This window comes from Hyla sarda, unplaced genomic scaffold (assembly GCF_029499605.1).
Source record: "Hyla sarda isolate aHylSar1 unplaced genomic scaffold, aHylSar1.hap1 scaffold_1505, whole genome shotgun sequence".
NCBI lineage: Eukaryota > Metazoa > Chordata > Amphibia > Anura > Hylidae > Hyla > Hyla sarda.
The window spans coordinates 25,008-50,824 of NW_026608139.1; the positions used below are offsets into that span (position 1 = coordinate 25,008).

Consider the following 25,817-nt stretch of genomic DNA (forward strand, 5'->3'; position numbering starts at 1 on the left):
CACAGCAAAGGAGAGATGTTGTTTACACCTAGTGATGTCAGTGGTATTGAGTGACATCACAGCACAGTGCTAAGGCTCCTGGGCCTGGACACAGCAGCGGCTGCAATATCTCAACGGAGAATACGTTTATATATATGTGTGTGTGTGCGCGTATATATATATATATATATATATATATATATATATATATATATATATTTCTCCGCCGAAATCACTTTTAAACCCATTTCCACCTTTTTTTCCCTTCTCTTCCTCTTACTTTTTTTTCACGTTTTTTTACGTTTTTCTCCTTTTCGCCTCTTTTCTGGGCGTATTATTCTTCTTTTTCTTCTTTTTTTTCGTCTAATGCATACCCCATCAGTGCAGCAATGCTTATTCAATACCGCCAGCAGATGGAGACACTGGGGGATAATTTTCTAAGGATTTATACTGATTTTTCCTGTCTGAATTTGTCGCACAGAAAGTTGCAGGCCAAATATGTGTGACATTTCTGCGACTTTAGCTTCTAGAGCATTTTTACAACATTATACATAGGTGCTGAATACATAAAAAGCGACTGTTCAGCGACAGACAAGTCGCATCGGCTGAAAGTAGGCCAGAATGTCAGTCCATGTTGGAGCAGGTTTAGATACAGTCTAAAGCATAGATCTCAAAGTCTGTGCACAGAATTTAGCAAGGGCCTCGCACCTTCTGATGCATCAGGTAGGTGCACTATAGCATAGCCTAACCCTCTGTACTTTGGTCTATATTGATGCGGGACATAGACAGCCAGCTGATGACCAATCCATTAGTGCAATGGATGGCTGGAAGCATTTGTCTTTGCCTTTGCAATACCACAGAAGCAATGCATGGTCAATGTACAGCAATGACACACCTGTGTGAACAGCCAGGAGACCCCCCCATGTTATGTTACATAGTTACATAGTTAGTACGGTCGAAAAAAGACATATGTCCATCAAGTTCAACCAGGGAATTAAGGGGTAGGGGTGTGGCGCGATATTGGGGAAGGGATGAGATTTTATATTTCTTCATAAGCATTAATCTTATTTTGTCAATTAGGAACATTCAGCACCCACCCGCTATCAAGGCAGCTGCCTATCATGTCATGCCCTACCTGCACAGGTGTGCTGGCTACTCAAATGATCCAATTAAGGAGGCCATTTAGTCAGCAGCAGCAGAAGTCCTGTGCCTGGACGCTCCAACAGCGGCCAGACACAAGCAGAAGCAGCAGAAGCAGCAGCAGCACCACCTTTTGTTTTTTGGCTGCAGCAGCAGCAGCAGCAGCAGCAAGGCCCACAGGGCTGGCTAGCTGGCTAGCCAGCAAGCAGGTAGCAATGAAAGTAGGAATCTTTCTTTTTAACCCTGTAAGGGGGTGGTGCACTGTACCCGAAGATACTGCCATATCGGGTCAATGCATAGGGCGACGGAAGCAAGCTTCGAAATCGGCCCCCGTTCTCAAAAATCCATTTAATATATGGTCCCCAGATAGGGGACGTATCAGATATTAAACTGATAAGAACAGATTTTTTTTTTTTAACTTGACTACCCTTACGGGGGCAACTTTATTAAAAATTAAATAATGTTAACAAAGTTGTGCAAATATGTCAATAAATACAGTTACATATAAATAACATATTTACAACATATTAAAACATAAAATGGGCACTTGGTGGCTTTACAAGATAGAATTCCATTCTTTTAAAAACCATTTTCTAGATAAAAGCGGAAATCTCTTCTTGTCTAAAAGATAGTACTGGTACATTTCATAAAAACAGATAGATAAAATGTCCTTCACAGATAAAACCTCATGCTTGAACAATAAAATATTCCTGGCCTTCCACAGAGCTGCCTTCACACAGTTTATGATCTTCCATGCAATAGTCTCTTGAGTCCGTGTTGGGCATTCCAGGCAACCATAAAAAACCACTGCAATATTTAAGTCTTTTAGTCCAGTTATCCTTTTTACCAGAGGGAGTATCTTTGTCCATATTTTCTGCGAGTAAAAACAAGTCCATATTAGATGGTGCACGGTCTCCTCTTGTCGGCATCCCTCCCTCGGGCAGGTTGCAGAGTTGGATAATCCTCTTCGGTGCTGGAATGCCCGGCATGGAAGACACTCGTGTGCGCAGCTCCAGGCCAGGTCCTTCTGTGAATTAAAAAGATAATTAATACTCAACATCTTCCAAATCTGTATACACTTCTGTTCGTTAAAATTTTTGATGGGAGTCACGGTACTGGTTTCTTTTATTTCCTTTAGTAGTTTTTTGCTATTGCACAGATCCTGAACACTTTTACCTTTAAAATTATATAAGTTTAAAATTTTTCCTAAAATCATGTATTGAGGGGGTAAATTCAAAGAATAAGGGCAACTTAAAACTGTAGAAAACCAGCCGTTCCTCCGCATAAAATAACCAGTATTAAAACGAACAAAATAAGACCAGTAGCTATCTTTAAAAACAGTAGTAAAACACATGCTAAAAAACTTTATTAAAAGGAAAGCTTTAAAATCTGGAAAATCCTTACCGCCCCTGGAGTTCGGTTTTATCACAATTTGTCTCTTTAATTTTTCGCTCTTAGAACTCCAAAAGAAAGTAAAACAAGCTTTTGTTATTTTCTTTAGAACCATTTCGGGGGGTGGGAAAACCAGACTTAAATACAATAAAATAGGTAAAAGCACCATTTTTGTAATTAAAACCTTCCCTTCCATTGTAAGTTCTCGCATGTTCCACATACATATTTTCTTATTTATTTTTTGAGCCACCAAGTCCCAGCTATTAAAACCATTATTAGACTCGTCAAAGGAGACACCTAAAATCTGCACCGACTCAGACACAGGGACGGGCACATCATACAAAGGCATTCCGCCTATGTTTAAAATGTTACTTTTGTTAAAATTGACTTTAAAACCGGAGGCACAATTAAAATATTGAATCTGTTTTAGCGTCTTCTGAAGCGATGGGGTGTCCCTGCAAAACACCGCAACATCGTCCATGTACCCCACTACCTTCGCCTCTAGTCCCCCTCCTCCTGGCAGGGGGACTCCATGGATCTGCTTATCCTTTCGTATTGTACATAAAAGAGGCTCTATTGTGCAAATGAAGAGTAGTGGGGACAAGGGACACCCCTGCTTCACTCCGGAATTTAAAATCACGCCCTGTGTCTTAAAACCATTTACTAAAATTTTACTAGTACAGTTATCATAAAAAGCTCTAAGAGACAATAAAAAGCCATCAGGTATACCCATTTTCTCTAAAACCTTAAAAAGATAAAAATGTGACACCCTGTCGAAAGCTTTTTCAAAATCTATGGATAAAACCGCCAGCTTTCCTTTTCTTAATTTGGTGTCGCTAATTACATCCTTTAAAAGGTTTAGGTTCTCCCATAAACTCCTCCCAGGCACCCCACAGACTTGGTTTGTATGAATTATTTTATGGATTACGTTCTTTAAGCGGTTAGCACACAGTTTCGCCATTATTTTATAGTCGCAGTTCAGAAGGGTGATTGGTCTCCAGTTTTTGAGTTCCGACCGGTCTCCCTTTTTGAATAGCAGGGAGACATCACCCTTCTTCCATGAGCCTGGGAGGATTTTAGACTTAAAGACTTCCGTAAAAAGGGAGAACAAATCTTCTTTTAAAATACCATAAAAAGTAACATAAAATTCAATGGGTATACCATCCGGCCCAGGCACTTTACCTGTTTTAAAACTCTTGACGGTCTCTAAAATCTCCTGCTCTGAAATATTCTGCAATAAAAAAGACTGTGAGACAGGATCTAAAAAATTGGTGATCTCCTTTAACGAGTCATTCATAAAACATTCATCAATGTGTTTTACATTAAAAAGATCCGCATAAAACTCTTGCACCTTTTTTAAAATACCCTGTACATCATTCACTCCTTCAATGTTTTCTATTAACCTTCTATTTTCATGTATTTTCTTAAAAAAATACCTGGAGCAGGTCTCGTTTTCCTCAAGATGCTGTATTCGAGACCTAAAGATAATTTCTTTTCCTTTCTGCTCCAGGCACTTAGTTATTTCTTTTTTAAGATCATGTACCTCCTTCTCCACCTCCATCCCATGTGCTCTGAATTTGTACAGGGTTTGCAGACGAGTATTTAGGATATTATAAAATTCACGTTTTTCTTTAGCTTTCCTAACCCCAACACGGATAAAAAATTCTTTTATTTTTAGTTTCATTTTTTCCCACCAGATACTGGTGGGAGTGTTGGGGTCTTTTACTCGTCTGCATTCCTTGTAAAAGGTGATAAAATCTGATAAAACCTGCGGATCTTCTAAAAGGGACACGTTTAACTTCCAGGCATTCCTACCCGTTCTCTTTTTAAAATCACTTTTAACTTTAAAATACAATAATTTATGGTCAGAAAAAACATTGGTAAAAAGATCACAGTTAAAAGGCAGTACTTGATAAGAACAAAAAATAAAATCTATCCTGGAGCTACAGCTTGCATTGCTCCAGGTAACACCGTCTTCCTCTGGTACGTTAAAATTACATTTTTTAAAAACATCAGTGAGATTAAAATCTAAAATCAAGTTTTTTAACATAAAAGACGTCTTATCATAGTTCCTACTCACTGCGTTCGAAAAACGGCGTTCTCCCCTTAAAATACAATTAAAATCACCTGATAAAACAAGAGGACTAGAATTGTTAATAAAAAGGGGTAAAATCTCCAACATTTTTATTCTTTCATTCTTATCAGGAGAACCATAAAAATTTAAAAACTGCCATTTAATACCATTAATAAAAGCGTTGACCAATAAAATTCTGCCTGGTAAAATTTCGTTAAAACTCTCAATTAAAACGTTCCCTTTAAAAAGTATGGCGACCCCTGCTGATCTGGACTCATTTGATCCAGACCAGACTGATGGACCGTGCACCCAATCATCTTCATATTCTTTATAATTTAATCTGTGCGGGATGCCACATTCCTGCAGGAAAAGGACGGAAGCAGCAAAAACCGACAAGTAATTAAATAGGGCAACCCTTCTTACTCTGGCGCTCACACTTCTCACGTTCAAGGACAGACCGGACAACTCAGCCATGGGAATGTACAAGAAAACGTCTTACACCTCTGATTCCCCCTCCGAAGCCTCATACCCCCCAAAATCTGACTCAACTGTACGCATAGAGGAAGCAGGAGAGGAGGCACCATCACTCAGCCGACCCCCCTCCTCCATCATGATTGAGGCATAGTTGTTCTCGGGCATCCTGGCAATCAGGGCTCCAGACTCATTGGGTTCTTCCACCTCTTGCCCCTCCATAGGGGTCGGGTGTTCACTTAGTTCCGTCTCTGGTACCTCAGAGACGGTCACCCCTGAAACCTCCTCCTGGCAGGGAGGAGGGGGGGTATCCCCTATGGGGACCTGTGGAGGAACGTCACTTGGGTTCCCTGCATCCGCAGGTACTTCCATCGGCTCCCCCTGGACCGTCTCCGAATAGAGTCTTCTGGAGCCCCTCCGCCTTTTAACCTTCACCTCTCCACCCGGATCATCGCTCTCAGGGGGACCCTGAGCCAGAGGTTGCTGAGGAGCGGATTCGGCCGCCGTCCGCTCCTCTCTTAACCCAGCATGCTCCTGGGGGCCAGTTTTTCCACCACTTGCACGTTTTTTGGCCATCCTCTGCTCTTTAGGGTCCCCTCCTTTTGCCTGAGGGGGGTCTTTCTCCTTCTCCATCTCACTGCTTACCTCTTGTGGGGGGGTAATCACTGGCTCTGCTTGCCTCGGCTGGTGTCCCGGTTGCTGTCCTTGCTGCCTCCAGGGTTGCCACTGCTGCTCCGTCCTATGTCTGTGGGGACAAGAGGAGAAAAGGTGACCGAATTGTTGACAGAAATTGCACCTCCCTCCTCTTGTGCATTTTTCTGTCTCGTGCTGTGTGCTACCACATTTTTTGCATGTGCTTTCACAGTTTTCTTTTGTGTGTCCATATCTGTGACACTTCCTGCAGTAGCTTGGCATCCCCGCATAAAAGAGGTCGCCACACATATTATTTATTTTAAAACGAGCTGGTGGTAGTTGTATTCCCCCTGGCAATCTGTCATCTTTTTTGCATGTAACCTGAAATCTCCACTTAGATGTCCAGATGCCACAGCTGTTCATGATTTTTCCTCTGCACTCAACCTTACTAAAATAGACTTGTAAAAACAACTCAACATCGTGTAGGTTGGCGAAAGGGGAATACATCTTTACTACCACCAGCTTAATATCGTCTAGAACGTGCTCAATAATCCGGACACCCTGAAGCTTTTTGTCTTTACTCGCAGCAGCTCTGGTAACAAAATCTCTGTGGATGCCATTTTGTGTGAACGTCACATCAAAAATTTTACGCTTCGGGTAGTCCTGGATTGCCAATATCTCGCCCTTCTGTATTCCGAAAACTCCTCCGAGCACGTCCTCTACTACAAATTTCAAATCGTCCGCCCTTTTGGTATCATCCGTGAGAATGACTCTCACGGTGTTTTTGATCCTTGCGTATGCCGGCACAGAACCTGGATCCGGATCATCATCCATGGTTCTAACCTCTCTCCACCCGAAGGTCTTGAGAGGCGATCGCTACTCGTTACCCTGGGACTAGGCCCTCTCCCCAATAGCAACAAGTGGGTGAAGCCCAGGCAATAAACCTGGGCGATCCCACAAGGCCGAGGAGAGGGGTACCCGAGTACCTTCTGACCAGATCTCCTGTATTACTACACTTGATCTTAGCCAAAAGGCCGAGAAGCGATAACCGTGAAAGGGGCGGGCCCAACAAGGTCCCCTTCATGGGCACTATCACTGCTTGCTGTCAGGGAGGCTGCCAGACAATTTTCCATGCACACTCTGGGCTGGGGGGCAGTCAACCACCAGTACACACAGCAGAACCTAAACCCATACCATTATTGCTAAGCAGCAAGACAGGGGCCCATTGCACTCCCACGGGGCCTTTTTAAATGCAATCCATAACCCGGATTTGCCAGGAACCCTTCTTACTCCTCCTACTTGCATGTGACACTGGGCTTAGGATCTGCATAGGAAACACACACACAAGCACACACCTACCTTTGTTGCCTGCAGATGCCTCCTTGGCTGTCCCCAAACGGTATCAAACCAACACCCACGGGAAGCTGTAAGCATAGAGGACATGCCTGCACCCCATTGGACTTACCTGTGTGGGTTAAATCCGGGTTATTTGACAACCTATGGCGGTGATGGTTCTGCTCAGGCAGAGCAGTGCTGATGCTCCTCATAAAGCTGTCGCTGCTGTGAAGGTTCTAGGTGACATCACAAATCCCTATGGTTACATACACAACAAAGCTGGGTTGTTGTTGTTTACACTCTGCAAGGCCTGTGGAAGTGAGTGACATCATAGCACTGTAGTTCTGAGGGTTCAAGATGGATGCAACAATCTCCTGTTGCTTCTATGAAGGCCGTAATAGACGACATCACCAAACAGCTCCATAGTCACATACACAGCAAAGGAGAGATGTTGTTTACACCTAGTGATGTCAGTGGTATTGAGTGACATCACAGCACAGTGCTAAGGCTCCTGGGCCTGGACACAGCAGCGGCTGCAATATCTCAACGGAGAATACGTTTATATCTATGTGTGTGTGTGCGCATATATATATATATATATATATATATATATATATATATATATTTCTCCGCCGAAATCACTTTTAAACCCATTTCCACCTTTTTTTCCCTTCTCTTCCTCTTACTTTTTTTTCACGTTTTTTTACGTTTTTCTCCTTTTCGCCTCTTTTCTGGGCGTATTATTCTTCTTTTTCTTCTTTTTTTTCGTCTAATGCATACCCCATCAGTGCAGCAATGCTTATTCAATACCGCCAGCAGATGGAGACACTGGGGGATAATTTTCTAAGGATTTATACTGATTTTTCCTGTCTGAATTTGTCGCACAGAAAGTTGCAGGCCAAATATGTGTGACATTTCTGCGACTTTAGCTTCTAGAGCATTTTTACAACATTATACATAGGTGCTGAATACATAAAAAGCGACTGTTCAGCGACAGACAAGTCGCATCGGCTGAAAGTAGGCCAGAATGTCAGTCCATGTTGGAGCAGGTTTAGATACAGTCTAAAGCATAGATCTCAAAGTCTGTGCACAGAATTTAGCAAGGGCCTCGCACCTTCTGATGCATCAGGTAGGTGCACAATAGCATAGCCTAACCCTCTGTACTTTGGTCTATATTGATGCGGGACATAGACAGCCAGCTGATGACCAATCCATTAGTGCAATGGATGGCTGGAAGCATTTGTCTTTGCCTTTGCAATACCACAGAAGCAATGCAAATCCCTATGGTTACATAGTTACATAGTTAGTACGGTCGAAAAAAGACATATGTCCATCAAGTTCAACCAGGGAATTAAGGGGTAGGGGTGTGGCGCGATATTGGGGAAGGGATGAGATTTTATATTTCTTCATAAGCATTAATCTTATTTTGTCAATTAGGAACATTCAGCACCCACCCGCTATCAAGGCAGCTGCCTATCATGTCATGCCCTACCTGCACAGGTGTGCTGGCTACTCAAATGATCCAATTAAGGAGGCCATTTAGTCAGCAGCAGCAGAAGTCCTGTGCCTGGACGCTCCAACAGGGGCCAGACACAAGCAGAAGCAGAAGCAGCAGAAGCAGCAGCAGCACCACCTTTTGTTTTTTGGCTGCAGCAGCAGCAAGGCCCACAGGGCTGGCTAGCTGGCTAGCCAGCAAGCAGGTAGCAATGAAAGTAGGAATCTTTCTTTTTAACCCTGTAAGGGGGTGGTGCACTGTACCCGAAGATACTGCCATATCGGGTCAATGCATAGGGCGACGGAAGCAAGCTTCGAAATCGGCCCCCGTTCTCAAAAATCCATTTAATATATGGTCCCCAGATAGGGGACGTATCAGATATTAAACTGATAAGAACAGATACTACACTTGATCTTAGCCAAAAGGCCGAGAAGCGATAACCGTGAAAGGGGCGGGCCCAACAAGGTCCCCTTCATGGGCACTATCACTGCTTGCTGTCAGGGAGGCTGCCAGACAATTTTCCATGCACACTCTGGGCTGGGGGGCAGTCAACCACCAGTACACACAGCAGAACCTAAACCCATACCATTATTGCTAAGCAGCAAGACAGGGGCCCATTGCACTCCCACGGGGCCTTTTTAAATGCAATCCATAACCCGGATTTGCCAGGAACCCTTCTTACTCCTCCTACTTGCATGTGACACTGGGCTTAGGATCTGCATAGGAAACACACACACAAGCACACACCTACCTTTGTTGCCTGCAGATGCCTCCTTGGCTGTCCCCAAACGGTATCAAACCAACACCCACGGGAAGCTGTAAGCATAGAGGACATGCCTGCACCCCATTGGACTTACCTGTGTGGGTTAAATCCGGGTTATTTGACAACCTATGGCGGTGATGGTTCTGCTCAGGCAGAGCAGTGCTGATGCTCCTCATAAAGCTGTCGCTGCTGTGAAGGTTCTAGGTGACATCACAAATCCCTATGGTTACATACACAACAAAGCTGGGTTGTTGTTGTTTACACTCTGCAAGGCCTGTGGAAGTGAGTGACATCATAGCACTGTAGTTCTGAGGGTTCAAGATGGATGCAACAATCTCCTGTTGCTTCTATGAAGGCCGTAATAGACGACATCACCAAACAGCTCCATAGTCACATACACAGCAAAGGAGAGATGTTGTTTACACCTAGTGATGTCAGTGGTATTGAGTGACATCACAGCACAGTGCTAAGGCTCCTGGGCCTGGACACAGCAGCGGCTGCAATATCTCAACGGAGAATACGTTTATATCTATGTGTGTGTGTGCGCATATATATATATATATATATATATATATATATATATATATATATATATATTTCTCCGCCGAAATCACTTTTAAACCCATTTCCACCTTTTTTTCCCTTCTCTTCCTCTTACTTTTTTTTCACGTTTTTTTACGTTTTTCTCCTTTTCGCCTCTTTTCTGGGCGTATTATTCTTCTTTTTCTTCTTTTTTTTCGTCTAATGCATACCCCATCAGTGCAGCAATGCTTATTCAATACCGCCAGCAGATGGAGACACTGGGGGATAATTTTCTAAGGATTTATACTGATTTTTCCTGTCTGAATTTGTCGCACAGAAAGTTGCAGGCCAAATATGTGTGACATTTCTGCGACTTTAGCTTCTAGAGCATTTTTACAACATTATACATAGGTGCTGAATACATAAAAAGCGACTGTTCAGCGACAGACAAGTCGCATCGGCTGAAAGTAGGCCAGAATGTCAGTCCATGTTGGAGCAGGTTTAGATACAGTCTAAAGCATAGATCTCAAAGTCTGTGCACAGAATTTAGCAAGGGCCTCGCACCTTCTGATGCATCAGGTAGGTGCACAATAGCATAGCCTAACCCTCTGTACTTTGGTCTATATTGATGCGGGACATAGACAGCCAGCTGATGACCAATCCATTAGTGCAATGGATGGCTGGAAGCATTTGTCTTTGCCTTTGCAATACCACAGAAGCATCGCATGGTCAATGTACAGCAATGACACACCTGTGTGAACAGCCAGGAGACCCCCCCCCCCCCCCCCCCATGTTATGTTACATAGTTACATAGTTAGTACGGTCGAAAAAAGACATATGTCCATCAAGTTCAACCAGGGAATTAAGGGGTAGGGGTGTGGCGCGATATTGGGGAAGGGATGAGATTTTATATTTCTTCATAAGCATTAATCTTATTTTGTCAATTAGGAACATTCAGCACCCACCCGCTATCAAGGCAGCTGCCTATCATGTCATGCCCTACCTGCACAGGTGTGCTGGCTACTCAAATGATCCAATTAAGGAGGCCATTTAGTCAGCAGCAGCAGAAGTCCTGTGCCTGGACGCTCCAACAGGGGCCAGACACAAGCAGAAGCAGAAGCAGCAGAAGCAGCAGCAGCACCACCTTTTGTTTTTTGGCTGCAGCAGCAGCAAGGCCCACAGGGCTGGCTAGCTGGCTAGCCAGCAAGCAGGTAGCAATGAAAGTAGGAATCTTTCTTTTTAACCCTGTAAGGGGGTGGTGCACTGTACCCGAAGATACTGCCATATCGGGTCAATGCATAGGGCGACGGAAGCAAGCTTCGAAATCGGCCCCCGTTCTCAAAAATCCATTTAATATATGGTCCCCAGATAGGGGACGTATCAGATATTAAACTGATAAGAACAGATACTACACTTGATCTTAGCCAAAAGGCCGAGAAGCGATAACCGTGAAAGGGGCGGGCCCAACAAGGTCCCCTTCATGGGCACTATCACTGCTTGCTGTCAGGGAGGCTGCCAGACAATTTTCCATGCACACTCTGGGCTGGGGGGCAGTCAACCACCAGTACACACAGCAGAACCTAAACCCATACCATTATTGCTAAGCAGCAAGACAGGGGCCCATTGCACTCCCACGGGGCCTTTTTAAATGCAATCCATAACCCGGATTTGCCAGGAACCCTTCTTACTCCTCCTACTTGCATGTGACACTGGGCTTAGGATCTGCATAGGAAACACACACACAAGCACACACCTACCTTTGTTGCCTGCAGATGCCTCCTTGGCTGTCCCCAAACGGTATCAAACCAACACCCACGGGAAGCTGTAAGCATAGAGGACATGCCTGCACCCCATTGGACTTACCTGTGTGGGTTAAATCCGGGTTATTTGACAACCTATGGCGGTGATGGTTCTGCTCAGGCAGAGCAGTGCTGATGCTCCTCATAAAGCTGTCGCTGCTGTGAAGGTTCTAGGTGACATCACAAATCCCTATGGTTACATACACAACAAAGCTGGGTTGTTGTTGTTTACACTCTGCAAGGCCTGTGGAAGTGAGTGACATCATAGCACTGTAGTTCTGAGGGTTCAAGATGGATGCAACAATCTCCTGTTGCTTCTATGAAGGCCGTAATAGACGACATCACCAAACAGCTCCATAGTCACATACACAGCAAAGGAGAGATGTTGTTTACACCTAGTGATGTCAGTGGTATTGAGTGACATCACAGCACAGTGCTAAGGCTCCTGGGCCTGGACACAGCAGCGGCTGCAATATCTCAACGGAGAATACGTTTATATCTATGTGTGTGTGTGCGCATATATATATATATATATATATATATATATATATATATATATATATATATTTCTCCGCCGAAATCACTTTTAAACCCATTTCCACCTTTTTTTCCCTTCTCTTCCTCTTACTTTTTTTTTCACGTTTTTTTACGTTTTTCTCCTTTTCGCCTCTTTTCTGGGCGTATTATTCTTCTTTTTCTTCTTTTTTTTCGTCTAATGCATACCCCATCAGTGCAGCAATGCTTATTCAATACCGCCAGCAGATGGAGACACTGGGGGATAATTTTCTAAGGATTTATACTGATTTTTCCTGTCTGAATTTGTCGCACAGAAAGTTGCAGGCCAAATATGTGTGACATTTCTGCGACTTTAGCTTCTAGAGCATTTTTACAACATTATACATAGGTGCTGAATACATAAAAAGCGACTGTTCAGCGACAGACAAGTCGCATCGGCTGAAAGTAGGCCAGAATGTCAGTCCATGTTGGAGCAGGTTTAGATACAGTCTAAAGCATAGATCTCAAAGTCTGTGCACAGAATTTAGCAAGGGCCTCGCACCTTCTGATGCATCAGGTAGGTGCACAATAGCATAGCCTAACCCTCTGTACTTTGGTCTATATTGATGCGGGACATAGACAGCCAGCTGATGACCAATCCATTAGTGCAATGGATGGCTGGAAGCATTTGTCTTTGCCTTTGCAATACCACAGAAGCAATGCATGGTCAATGTACAGCAATGACACACCTGTGTGAACAGCCAGGAGACCCCCCCCCCCCCCCCATGTTATGTTACATAGTTACATAGTTAGTACGGTCGAAAAAAGACATATGTCCATCAAGTTCAACCAGGGAATTAAGGGGTAGGGGTGTGGCGCGATATTGGGGAAGGGATGAGATTTTATATTTCTTCATAAGCATTAATCTTATTTTGTCAATTAGGAACATTCAGCACCCACCCGCTATCAAGGCAGCTGCCTATCATGTCATGCCCTACCTGCACAGGTGTGCTGGCTACTCAAATGATCCAATTAAGGAGGCCATTTAGTCAGCAGCAGCAGAAGTCCTGTGCCTGGACGCTCCAACAGGGGCCAGACACAAGCAGAAGCAGAAGCAGCAGAAGCAGCAGCAGCACCACCTTTTGTTTTTTGGCTGCAGCAGCAGCAAGGCCCACAGGGCTGGCTAGCTGGCTAGCCAGCAAGCAGGTAGCAATGAAAGTAGGAATCTTTCTTTTTAACCCTGTAAGGGGGTGGTGCACTGTACCCGAAGATACTGCCATATCGGGTCAATGCATAGGGCGACGGAAGCAAGCTTCGAAATCGGCCCCCGTTCTCAAAAATCCATTTAATATATGGTCCCCAGATAGGGGACGTATCAGATATTAAACTGATAAGAACAGATACTACACTTGATCTTAGCCAAAAGGCCGAGAAGCGATAACCGTGAAAGGGGCGGGCCCAACAAGGTCCCCTTCATGGGCACTATCACTGCTTGCTGTCAGGGAGGCTGCCAGACAATTTTCCATGCACACTCTGGGCTGGGGGGCAGTCAACCACCAGTACACACAGCAGAACCTAAACCCATACCATTATTGCTAAGCAGCAAGACAGGGGCCCATTGCACTCCCACGGGGCCTTTTTAAATGCAATCCATAACCCGGATTTGCCAGGAACCCTTCTTACTCCTCCTACTTGCATGTGACACTGGGCTTAGGATCTGCATAGGAAACACACACACAAGCACACACCTACCTTTGTTGCCTGCAGATGCCTCCTTGGCTGTCCCCAAACGGTATCAAACCAACACCCACGGGAAGCTGTAAGCATAGAGGACATGCCTGCACCCCATTGGACTTACCTGTGTGGGTTAAATCCGGGTTATTTGACAACCTATGGCGGTGATGGTTCTGCTCAGGCAGAGCAGTGCTGATGCTCCTCATAAAGCTGTCGCTGCTGTGAAGGTTCTAGGTGACATCACAAATCCCTATGGTTACATACACAACAAAGCTGGGTTGTTGTTGTTTACACTCTGCAAGGCCTGTGGAAGTGAGTGACATCATAGCACTGTAGTTCTGAGGGTTCTAGATGGATGCAACAATCTCCTGTTGCTTCTATGAAGGCCGTAATAGACGACATCACCAAACAGCTCCATAGTCACATACACAGCAAAGGAGAGATGTTGTTTACACCTAGTGATGTCAGTGGTATTGAGTGACATCACAGCACAGTGCTAAGGCTCCTGGGCCTGGACACAGCAGCGGCTGCAATATCTCAACGGAGAATACGTTTATATCTATGTGTGTGTGTGCGCATATATATATATATATATATATATATATATATATATATATATATATATATATATATTTCTCCGCCGAAATCACTTTTAAACCCATTTCCACCTTTTTTTCCCTTCTCTTCCTCTTACTTTTTTTTCACGTTTTTTTACATTTTTCTCCTTTTCGCCTCTTTTCTGGGCGTATTATTCTTCTTTTTCTTCTTTTTTTTCGTCTAATGCATACCCCATCAGTGCAGCAATGCTTATTCAATACCGCCAGCAGATGGAGACACTGGGGGATAATTTTCTAAGGATTTATACTGATTTTTCCTGTCTGAATTTGTCGCACAGAAAGTTGCAGGCCAAATATGTGTGACATTTCTGCGACTTTAGCTTCTAGAGCATTTTTACAACATTATACATAGGTGCTGAATACATAAAAAGCGACTGTTCAGCGACAGACAAGTCGCATCGGCTGAAAGTAGGCCAGAATGTCAGTCCATGTTGGAGCAGGTTTAGATACAGTCTAAAGCATAGATCTCAAAGTCTGTGCACAGAATTTAGCAAGGGCCTCGCACCTTCTGATGCATCAGGTAGGTGCACAATAGCATAGCCTAACCCTCTGTACTTTGGTCTATATTGATGCGGGACATAGACAGCCAGCTGATGACCAATCCATTAGTGCAATGGATGGCTGGAAGCATTTGTCTTTGCCTTTGCAATACCACAGAAGCAATGCATGGTCAATGTACAGCAATGACACACCTGTGTGAACAGCCAGGAGACCCCCCCCCCCCCCCCCCCCCATGTTATGTTACATAGTTACATAGTTAGTACGGTCGAAAAAAGACATATGTCCATCAAGTTCAACCAGGGAATTAAGGGGTAGGGGTGTGGCGCGATATTGGGGAAGGGATGAGATTTTATATTTCTTCATAAGCATTAATCTTATTTTGTCAATTAGGAACATTCAGCACCCACCCGCTATCAAGGCAGCTGCCTATCATGTCATGCCCTACCTGCACAGGTGTGCTGGCTACTCAAATGATCCAATTAAGGAGGCCATTTAGTCAGCAGCAGCAGAAGTCCTGTGCCTGGACGCTCCAACAGGGGCCAGACACAAGCAGAAGCAGAAGCAGCAGAAGCAGCAGCAGCACCACCTTTTGTTTTTTGGCTGCAGCAGCAGCAAGGCCCACAGGGCTGGCTAGCTGGCTAGCCAGCAAGCAGGTAGCAATGAAAGTAGGAATCTTTCTTTTTAACCCTGTAAGGGGGTGGTGCACTGTACCCGAAGATACTGCCATATCGGGTCAATGCATAGGGCGACGGAAGCAAGCTTCGAAATCGGCCCCCGTTCTCAAAAATCCATTTAATATATGGTCCCCAGATAGGGGACGTATCAGATATTAAACTGATAAGAACAGATACTACACTTGATCTTAGCCAAAAGGCCGAGAAGCGATAACCGTGAAAGGGGCGGGCCCAACAAGGTCCCCTTCATGGGCACTATCACTGCTTGCTGTCAGGGAGGCTGCCAGACAATTTTCCATGCACACTCTGGGCTGGGGGGCAGTCAACCACCAGTACACACAGCAGAACCTAAACCCATACCATTATTGCTAAGCAGCAAGACAGGGGCCCATTGCACTCCCACGGGGCCTTTTTAAATGCAATCCATAACCCGGATTTGCCAGGAACCCTTCTTACTCCTCCTACTTGCATGTGACACTGGGCTTAGGATCTGCATAGGAAACACACACACAAGCACACACCTACCTTTGTTGCCTGCAGATGCCTCCTTGGCTGTCCCCAAACGGTATCAAACCAACACCCACGGGAAGCTGTAAGCATAGAGGACATGCCTGCACCCCATTGGACTTACCTGTGTGGGTTAAATCCGGGTTATTTGACAACCTATGGCGGTGATGGTTCTGCTCAGGCAGAGCAGTGCTGATGCTCCTCATAAAGCTGTCGCTGCTGTGAAGGTTCTAGGTGACATCACAAATCCCTATGGTTACATACACAACAAAGCTGGGTTGTTGTTGTTTACACTCTGCAAGGCCTGTGGAAGTGAGTGACATCATAGCACTGTAGTTCTGAGGATTCAAGATGGATGCAACAATCTCCTGTTGCTTCTATGAAGGCCGTAATAGACGACATCACCAAACAGCTCCATAGTCACATACACAGCAAAGGAGAGATGTTGTTTACACCTAGTGATGTCAGTGGTATTGAGTGACATCACAGCACAGTGCTAAGGCTCCTGGGCCTGGACACAGCAGCGGCTGCAATATCTCAACGGAGAATACGTTTATATCTATGTGTGTGTGTGCGCATATATATATATATATATATATATATATATATATATATATATATATTTCTCCGCCGAAATCACTTTTAAACCCATTTCCACCTTTTTTTCCCTTCTCTTCCTCTTACTTTTTTTTCACGTTTTTTTACGTTTTTCTCCTTTTCGCCTCTTTTCTGGGCGTATTATTCTTCTTTTTCTTCTTTTTTTTCGTCTAATGCATACCCCATCAGTGCAGCAATGCTTATTCAATACCGCCAGCAGATGGAGACACTGGGGGATAATTTTCTAAGGATTTATACTGATTTTTCCTGTCTGAATTTGTCGCACAGAAAGTTGCAGGCCAAATATGTGTGACATTTCTGCGACTTTAGCTTCTAGAGCATTTTTACAACATTATACATAGGTGCTGAATACATAAAAAGCGACTGTTCAGCGACAGACAAGTCGCATCGGCTGAAAGTAGGCCAGAATGTCAGTCCATGTTGGAGCAGGTTTAGATACAGTCTAAAGCATAGATCTCAAAGTCTGTGCACAGAATTTAGCAAGGGCCTCGCACCTTCTGATGCATCAGGTAGGTGCACAATAGCATAGCCTAACCCTCTGTACTTTGGTCTATATTGATGCGGGACATAGACAGCCAGCTGATGACCAATCCATTAGTGCAATGGATGGCTGGAAGCATTTGTCTTTGCCTTTGCAATACCACAGAAGCAATGCATGGTCAATGTACAGCAATGACACACCTGTGTGAACAGCCAGGAGACACCCCCCCCCCCCCCATGTTATGTTACATAGTTACATAGTTAGTACGGTCGAAAAAAGACATATGTCCATCAAGTTCAACCAGGGAATTAAGGGGTAGGGGTGTGGCGCGATATTGGGGAAGGGATGAGATTTTATATTTCTTCATAAGCATTAATCTTATTTTGTCAATTAGGAACATTCAGCACCCACCCGCTATCAAGGCAGCTGCCTATCATGTCATGCCCTACCTGCACAGGTGTGCTGGCTACTCAAATGATCCAATTAAGGAGGCCATTTAGTCAGCAGCAGCAGAAGTCCTGTGCCTGGACGCTCCAACAGGGGCCAGACACAAGCAGAAGCAGAAGCAGCAGAAGCAGCAGCAGCACCACCTTTTGTTTTTTGGCTGCAGCAGCAGCAAGGCCCACAGGGCTGGCTAGCTGGCTAGCCAGCAAGCAGGTAGCAATGAAAGTAGGAATCTTTCTTTTTAACCCTGTAAGGGGGTGGTGCACTGTACCCGAAGATACTGCCATATCGGGTCAATGCATAGGGCGACGGAAGCAAGCTTCGAAATCGGCCCCCGTTCTCAAAAATCCATTTAATATATGGTCCCCAGATAGGGGACGTATCAGATATTAAACTGATAAGAACAGATACTACACTTGATCTTAGCCAAAAGGCCGAGAAGCGATAACCGTGAAAGGGGCGGGCCCAACAAGGTCCCCTTCATGGGCACTACCACTGCTTGCTGTCAGGGAGGCTGCCAGACAATTTTCCATGCACACTCTGGGCTGGGGGGCAGTCAACCACCAGTACACACAGCAGAACCTAAACCCATACCATTATTGCTAAGCAGCAAGACAGGGGCCCATTGCACTCCCACGGGGCCTTTTTAAATGCAATCCATAACCCGGATTTGCCAGGAACCCTTCTTACTCCTCCTACTTGCATGTGACACTGGGCTTAGGATCTGCATAGGAAACACACACACAAGCACACACCTACCTTTGTTGCCTGCAGATGCCTCCTTGGCTGTCCCCAAACGGTATCAAACCAACACCCACGGGAAGCTGTAAGCATAGAGGACATGCCTGCACCCCATTGGACTTACCTGTGTGGGTTAAATCCGGGTTATTTGACAACCTATGGCGGTGATGGTTCTGCTCAGGCAGAGCAGTGCTGATGCTCCTCATAAAGCTGTCGCTGCTGTGAAGGTTCTAGGTGACATCACAAATCCCTATGGTTACATACACAACAAAGCTGGGTTGTTGTTGTTTACACTCTGCAAGGCCTGTGGAAGTGAGTGACATCATAGCACTGTAGTTCTGAGGGTTCAAGATGGATGCAACAATCTCCTGTTGCTTCTATGAAGGCCGTAATAGACGACATCACCAAACAGCTCCATAGTCACATACACAGCAAAGGAGAGATGTTGTTTACACCTAGTGATGTCAGTGGTATTGAGTGACATCACAGCACAGTGCTAAGGCTCCTGGGCCTGGACACAGCAGCGGCTGCAATATCTCAACGGAGAATACGTTTATATCTATGTGTGTGTGTGCGCATATATATATATATATATATATATATATATATATATATATATATATATATATATATTTCTCCGCCGAAATCACTTTTAAACCCATTTCCACCTTTTTTTCCCTTCTCTTCCTCTTACTTTTTTTTCACGTTTTTTTACGTTTTTCTCCTTTTCGCCTCTTTTCTGGGCGTATTATTCTTCTTTTTCTTCTTTTTTTTCGTCTAATGCATACCCCATCAGTGCAGCAATGCTTATTCAATACCGCCAGCAGATGGAGACACTGGGGGATAATTTTCTAAGGATTTATACTGATTTTTCCTGTCTGAATTTGTCGCACAGAAAGTTGCAGGCCAAATATGTGTGACATTTCTGCGACTTTAGCTTCTAGAGCATTTTTACAACATTATACATAGGTGCTGAATACATAAAAAGCGACTGTTCAGCGACAGACAAGTCGCATCGGCTGAAAGTAGGCCAGAATGTCAGTCCATGTTGGAGCAGGTTTAGATACAGTCTAAAGCATAGATCTCAAAGTCTGTGCACAGAATTTAGCAAGGGCCTCGCACCTTCTGATGCATCAGGTAGGTGCACAATAGCATAGCCTAACCCTCTGTACTTTGGTCTATATTGATGCGGGACATAGACAGCCAGCTGATGACCAATCCATTAGTGCAATGGATGGCTGGAAGCATTTGTCTTTGCCTTTGCAATACCACAGAAGCAATGCATGGTCAATGTACAGCAATGACACACCTGTGTGAACAGCCAGGAGACCCCCCCCCATGTTATGTTACATAGTTACATAGTTAGTACGGTCGAAAAAAGACATATGTCCATCAAGTTCAACCAGGGAATTAAGGGGTAGGGGTGTGGCGCGATATTGGGGAAGGGATGAGATTTTATATTTCTTCATAAGCATTAATCTTATTTTGTCAATTAGGAACATTCAGCACCCACCCGCTATCAAGGCAGCTGCCTATCATGTCATGCCCTACCTGCACAGGTGTGCTGGCTACTCAAATGATCCAATTAAGGAGGCCATTTAGTCAGCAGCAGCAGAAGTCCTGTGCCTGGACGCTCCAACAGGGGCCAGACACAAGCAGAAGCAGAAGCAGCAGAAGCAGCAGCAGCACCACCTTTTGTTTTTTGGCTGCAGCAGCAGCAAGGCCCACAGGGCTGGCTAGCTGGCTAGCCAGCAAGCAGGTAGCAATGAAAGTAGGAATCTTTCTTTTTAACCCTGTAAGGGGGTGGTGCACTGTACCCGAAGATACTGCCATATCGGGTCAATGCATAGGGCGACGGAAGCAAGCTTCGAAATCGGCCCCCGTTCTCAAAAATCCATTTAATATATGGTCCCCAGATAGGGGACGTATCAGATATTAAACTGATAAGAACAGATACTACACTTGATCTTAGCCAAAAGGCCGAGAAGCGATAACCGTGAAAGGGGCGGGCCCAACAAGGTCCCCTTCATGGGCACTATCACTGCTTGCTGTCAGGGAGGCTGCCAGACAATTTTCCATGCACACTCTGGGCTGGGGGGCAGTCAACCACCAGTACACACAGCAGAACCTAAACCCATACCATTATTGCTAAGCAGCAAGACAGGGGCCCATTGCACTCCCACGGGGCCTTTTTAAATGCAATCCATAACCCGGATTTGCCAGGAACCCTTCTTACTCCTCCTACTTGCATGTGACACTGGGCTTAGGATCTGCATAGGAAACACACACACAAGCACACACCTACCTTTGTTGCCTGCAGATGCCTCCTTGGCTGTCCCCAAACGGTATCAAACCAACACCCACGGGAAGCTGTAAGCATAGAGGACATGCCTGCACCCCATTGGACTTACCTGTGTGGGTTAAATCCGGGTTATTTGACAACCTATGGCGGTGATGGTTCTGCTCAGGCAGAGCAGTGCTGATGCTCCTCATAAAGCTGTCGCTGCTGTGAAGGTTCTAGGTGACATCACAAATCCCTATGGTTACATACACAACAAAGCTGGGTTGTTGTTGTTTACACTCTGCAAGGCCTGTGGAAGTGAGTGACATCATAGCACTGTAGTTCTGAGGATTCAAGATGGATGCAACAATCTCCTGTTGCTTCTATGAAGGCCGTAATAGACGACATCACCAAACAGCTCCATAGTCACATACACAGCAAAGGAGAGATGTTGTTTACACCTAGTGATGTCAGTGGTATTGAGTGACATCACAGCACAGTGCTAAGGCTCCTGGGCCTGGACACAGCAGCGGCTGCAATATCTCAACGGAGAATACGTTTATATCTATGTGTGTGTGTGCGCATATATATATATATATATATATATATATATATATATATTTCTCCGCCGAAATCACTTTTAAACCCATTTCCACCTTTTTTTCCCTTCTCTTCCTCTTACTTTTTTTTCACGTTTTTTTACGTTTTTCTCCTTTTCGCCTCTTTTCTGGGCGTATTATTCTTCTTTTTCTTCTTTTTTTTCGTCTAATGCATACCCCATCAGTGCAGCAATGCTTATTCAATACCGCCAGCAGATGGAGACACTGGGGGATAATTTTCTAAGGATTTATACTGATTTTTCCTGTCTGAATTTGTCGCACAGAAAGTTGCAGGCCAAATATGTGTGACATTTCTGCGACTTTAGCTTCTAGAGCATTTTTACAACATTATACATAGGTGCTGAATACATAAAAAGCGACTGTTCAGCGACAGACAAGTCGCATCGGCTGAAAGTAGGCCAGAATGTCAGTCCATGTTGGAGCAGGTTTAGATACAGTCTAAAGCATAGATCTCAAAGTCTGTGCACAGAATTTAGCAAGGGCCTCGCACCTTCTGATGCATCAGGTAGGTGCACAATAGCATAGCCTAACCCTCTGTACTTTGGTCTATATTGATGCGGGACATAGACAGCCAGCTGATGACCAATCCATTAGTGCAATGGATGGCTGGAAGCATTTGTCTTTGCCTTTGCAATACCACAGAAGCAATGCATGGTCAATGTACAGCAATGACACACCTGTGTGAACAGCCAGGAGACCCCCCCCCCATGTTATGTTACATAGTTACATAGTTAGTACGGTCGAAAAAAGACATATGTCCATCAAGTTCAACCAGGGAATTAAGGGGTAGGGGTGTGGCGCGATATTGGGGAAGGGATGAGATTTTATATTTCTTCATAAGCATTAATCTTATTTTGTCAATTAGGAACATTCAGCACCCACCCGCTATCAAGGCAGCTGCCTATCATGTCATGCCCTACCTGCACAGGTGTGCTGGCTACTCAAATGATCCAATTAAGGAGGCCATTTAGTCAGCAGCAGCAGAAGTCCTGTGCCTGGACGCTCCAACAGGGGCCAGACACAAGCAGAAGCAGAAGCAGCAGAAGCAGCAGCAGCACCACCTTTTGTTTTTTGGCTGCAGCAGCAGCAAGGCCCACAGGGCTGGCTAGCTGGCTAGCCAGCAAGCAGGTAGCAATGAAAGTAGGAATCTTTCTTTTTAACCCTGTAAGGGGGTGGTGCACTGTACCCGAAGATACTGCCATATCGGGTCAATGCATAGGGCGACGGAAGCAAGCTTCGAAATCGGCCCCCGTTCTCAAAAATCCATTTAATATATGGTCCCCAGATAGGGGACGTATCAGATATTAAACTGATAAGAACAGATACTACACTTGATCTTAGCCAAAAGGCCGAGAAGCGATAACCGTGAAAGGGGCGGGCCCAACAAGGTCCCCTTCATGGGCACTATCACTGCTTGCTGTCAGGGAGGCTGCCAGACAATTTTCCATGCACACTCTGGGCTGGGGGGCAGTCAACCACCAGTACACACAGCAGAACCTAAACCCATACCATTATTGCTAAGCAGCAAGACAGGGGCCCATTGCACTCCCACGGGGCCTTTTTAAATGCAATCCATAACCCGGATTTGCCAGGAACCCTTCTTACTCCTCCTACTTGCATGTGACACTGGGCTTAGGATCTGCATAGGAAACACACACACAAGCACACACCTACCTTTGTTGCCTGCAGATGCCTCCTTGGCTGTCCCCAAACGGTATCAAACCAACACCCACGGGAAGCTGTAAGCATAGAGGACATGCCTGCACCCCATTGGACTTACCTGTGTGGGTTAAATCCGGGTTATTTGACAACCTATGGCGGTGATGGTTCTGCTCAGGCAGAGCAGTGCTGATGCTCCTCATAAAGCTGTCGCTGCTGTGAAGGTTCTAGGTGACATCACAAATCCCTATGGTTACATACACAACAAAGCTGGGTTGTTGTTGTTTACACTCTGCAAGGCCTGTGGAAGTGAGTGACATCATAGCACTGTAGTTCTGAGGGTTCAAGATGGATGCAACAATCTCCTGTTGCTTCTATGAAGGCCGTAATAGACGACATCACCAAACAGCTCCATAGTCACATACACAGCAAAGGAGAGATGTTGTTTACACCTAGTGATGTCAGTGGTATTGAGTGACATCACAGCACAGTGCTAAGGCTCCTGGGCCTGGACACAGCAGCGGCTGCAATATCTCAACGGAGAATACGTTTATATCTATGTGTGTGTGTGCGCATATATATATATATATATATATATATATATATATATATATTTCTCCGCCGAAATCACTTTTAAACCCATTTCCACCTTTTTTTCCCTTCTCTTCCTCTTACTTTTTTTTCACGTTTTTTTACGTTTTTCTCCTTTTCGCCTCTTTTCTGGGCGTATTATTTTTCTTTTTCTTCTTTTTTTTCGTCTAATGCATACCCCATCAGTGCAGCAATGCTTATTCAATACCGCCAGCAGATGGAGACACTGGGGGATAATTTTCTAAGGATTTATACTGATTTTTCCTGTCTGAATTTGTCGCACAGAAAGTTGCAGGCCAAATATGTGTGACATTTCTGCGACTTTAGCTTCTAGAGCATTTTTACAACATTATACATAGGTGCTGAATACATAAAAAGCGACTGTTCAGCGACAGACAAGTCGCATCGGCTGAAAGTAGGCCAGAATGTCAGTCCATGTTGGAGCAGGTTTAGATACAGTCTAAAGCATAGATCTCAAAGTCTGTGCACAGAATTTAGCAAGGGCCTCGCACCTTCTGATGCATCAGGTAGGTGCACAATAGCATAGCCTAACCCTCTGTACTTTGGTCTATATTGATGCGGGACATAGACAGCCAGCTGATGACCAATCCATTAGTGCAATGGATGGCTGGAAGCATTTGTCTTTGCCTTTGCAATACCACAGAAGCAATGCATGGTCAATGTACAGCAATGACACACCTGTGTGAACAGCCAGGAGACACCCCCCCCCCCCCATGTTATGTTACATAGTTACATAGTTAGTACGGTCGAAAAAAGACATATGTCCATCAAGTTCAACCAGGGAATTAAGGGGTAGGGGTGTGGCGCGATATTGGGGAAGGGATGAGATTTTATATTTCTTCATAAGCATTAATCTTATTTTGTCAATTAGGAACATTCAGCACCCACCCGCTATCAAGGCAGCTGCCTATCATGTCATGCCCTACCTGCACAGGTGTGCTGGCTACTCAAATGATCCAATTAAGGAGGCCATTTAGTCAGCAGCAGCAGAAGTCCTGTGCCTGGACGCTCCAACAGGGGCCAGACACAAGCAGAAGCAGAAGCAGCAGAAGCAGCAGCAGCACCACCTTTTGTTTTTTGGCTGCAGCAGCAGCAAGGCCCACAGGGCTGGCTAGCTGGCTAGCCAGCAAGCAGGTAGCAATGAAAGTAGGAATCTTTCTTTTTAACCCTGTAAGGGGGTGGTGCACTGTACCCGAAGATACTGCCATATCGGGTCAATGCATAGGGCGACGGAAGCAAGCTTCGAAATCGGCCCCCGTTCTCAAAAATCCATTTAATATATGGTCCCCAGATAGGGGACGTATCAGATATTAAACTGATAAGAACAGATACTACACTTGATCTTAGCCAAAAGGCCGAGAAGCGATAACCGTGAAAGGGGCGGGCCCAACAAGGTCCCCTTCATGGGCACTACCACTGCTTGCTGTCAGGGAGGCTGCCAGACAATTTTCCATGCACACTCTGGGCTGGGGGGCAGTCAACCACCAGTACACACAGCAGAACCTAAACCCATACCATTATTGCTAAGCAGCAAGACAGGGGCCCATTGCACTCCCACGGGGCCTTTTTAAATGCAATCCATAACCCGGATTTGCCAGGAACCCTTCTTACTCCTCCTACTTGCATGTGACACTGGGCTTAGGATCTGCATAGGAAACACACACACAAGCACACACCTACCTTTGTTGCCTGCAGATGCCTCCTTGGCTGTCCCCAAACGGTATCAAACCAACACCCACGGGAAGCTGTAAGCATAGAGGACATGCCTGCACCCCATTGGACTTACCTGTGTGGGTTAAATCCGGGTTATTTGACAACCTATGGCGGTGATGGTTCTGCTCAGGCAGAGCAGTGCTGATGCTCCTCATAAAGCTGTCGCTGCTGTGAAGGTTCTAGGTGACATCACAAATCCCTATGGTTACATACACAACAAAGCTGGGTTGTTGTTGTTTACACTCTGCAAGGCCTGTGGAAGTGAGTGACATCATAGCACTGTAGTTCTGAGGGTTCAAGATGGATGCAACAATCTCCTGTTGCTTCTATGAAGGCCGTAATAGACGACATCACCAAACAGCTCCATAGTCACATACACAGCAAAGGAGAGATGTTGTTTACACCTAGTGATGTCAGTGGTATTGAGTGACATCACAGCACAGTGCTAAGGCTCCTGGGCCTGGACACAGCAGCGGCTGCAATATCTCAACGGAGAATACGTTTATATCTATGTGTG

General features: G+C 45.1%; 8 non-coding genes and 2 pseudogenes across 8 annotated transcripts; all 10 read right to left on the reverse strand.

Annotated features, from left to right (window-relative positions):
• Positions 1–1,370: 1,370 nt before the first annotated feature.
• On the reverse strand, positions 1,371–1,576 carry LOC130309094 (U2 spliceosomal RNA; annotated as a pseudogene).
• Positions 1,577–6,602: 5,026 nt separating this feature from the next.
• Positions 6,603–6,735, reverse strand: LOC130309095 (U2 spliceosomal RNA; annotated as a pseudogene).
• A 2,031-nt stretch (positions 6,736–8,766) lies between these two features.
• LOC130309068 (U2 spliceosomal RNA) lies at positions 8,767–8,957 on the reverse strand. Its single transcript, XR_008857785.1, has one exon. It is a non-coding gene; the product is annotated as a U2 spliceosomal RNA (small nuclear RNA).
• A 2,100-nt stretch (positions 8,958–11,057) lies between these two features.
• Positions 11,058–11,248, reverse strand: LOC130309069 (U2 spliceosomal RNA). The gene has a single exon (XR_008857786.1). It is a non-coding gene; the product is annotated as a U2 spliceosomal RNA (small nuclear RNA).
• A 2,098-nt stretch (positions 11,249–13,346) lies between these two features.
• LOC130309070 (U2 spliceosomal RNA) lies at positions 13,347–13,537 on the reverse strand. The gene has a single exon (XR_008857787.1). It is a non-coding gene; the product is annotated as a U2 spliceosomal RNA (small nuclear RNA).
• A 2,108-nt stretch (positions 13,538–15,645) lies between these two features.
• On the reverse strand, positions 15,646–15,836 carry LOC130309071 (U2 spliceosomal RNA). The gene has a single exon (XR_008857788.1). It is a non-coding gene; the product is annotated as a U2 spliceosomal RNA (small nuclear RNA).
• A 2,093-nt stretch (positions 15,837–17,929) lies between these two features.
• LOC130309072 (U2 spliceosomal RNA) lies at positions 17,930–18,120 on the reverse strand. Its single transcript, XR_008857789.1, has one exon. It is a non-coding gene; the product is annotated as a U2 spliceosomal RNA (small nuclear RNA).
• A 2,096-nt stretch (positions 18,121–20,216) lies between these two features.
• Positions 20,217–20,407, reverse strand: LOC130309073 (U2 spliceosomal RNA). Its single transcript, XR_008857790.1, has one exon. It is a non-coding gene; the product is annotated as a U2 spliceosomal RNA (small nuclear RNA).
• A 2,079-nt stretch (positions 20,408–22,486) lies between these two features.
• On the reverse strand, positions 22,487–22,677 carry LOC130309074 (U2 spliceosomal RNA). Its single transcript, XR_008857791.1, has one exon. It is a non-coding gene; the product is annotated as a U2 spliceosomal RNA (small nuclear RNA).
• A 2,086-nt stretch (positions 22,678–24,763) lies between these two features.
• On the reverse strand, positions 24,764–24,954 carry LOC130309076 (U2 spliceosomal RNA). Its single transcript, XR_008857793.1, has one exon. It is a non-coding gene; the product is annotated as a U2 spliceosomal RNA (small nuclear RNA).
• Between the last annotated feature and the right edge of the window lie 863 nt (positions 24,955–25,817).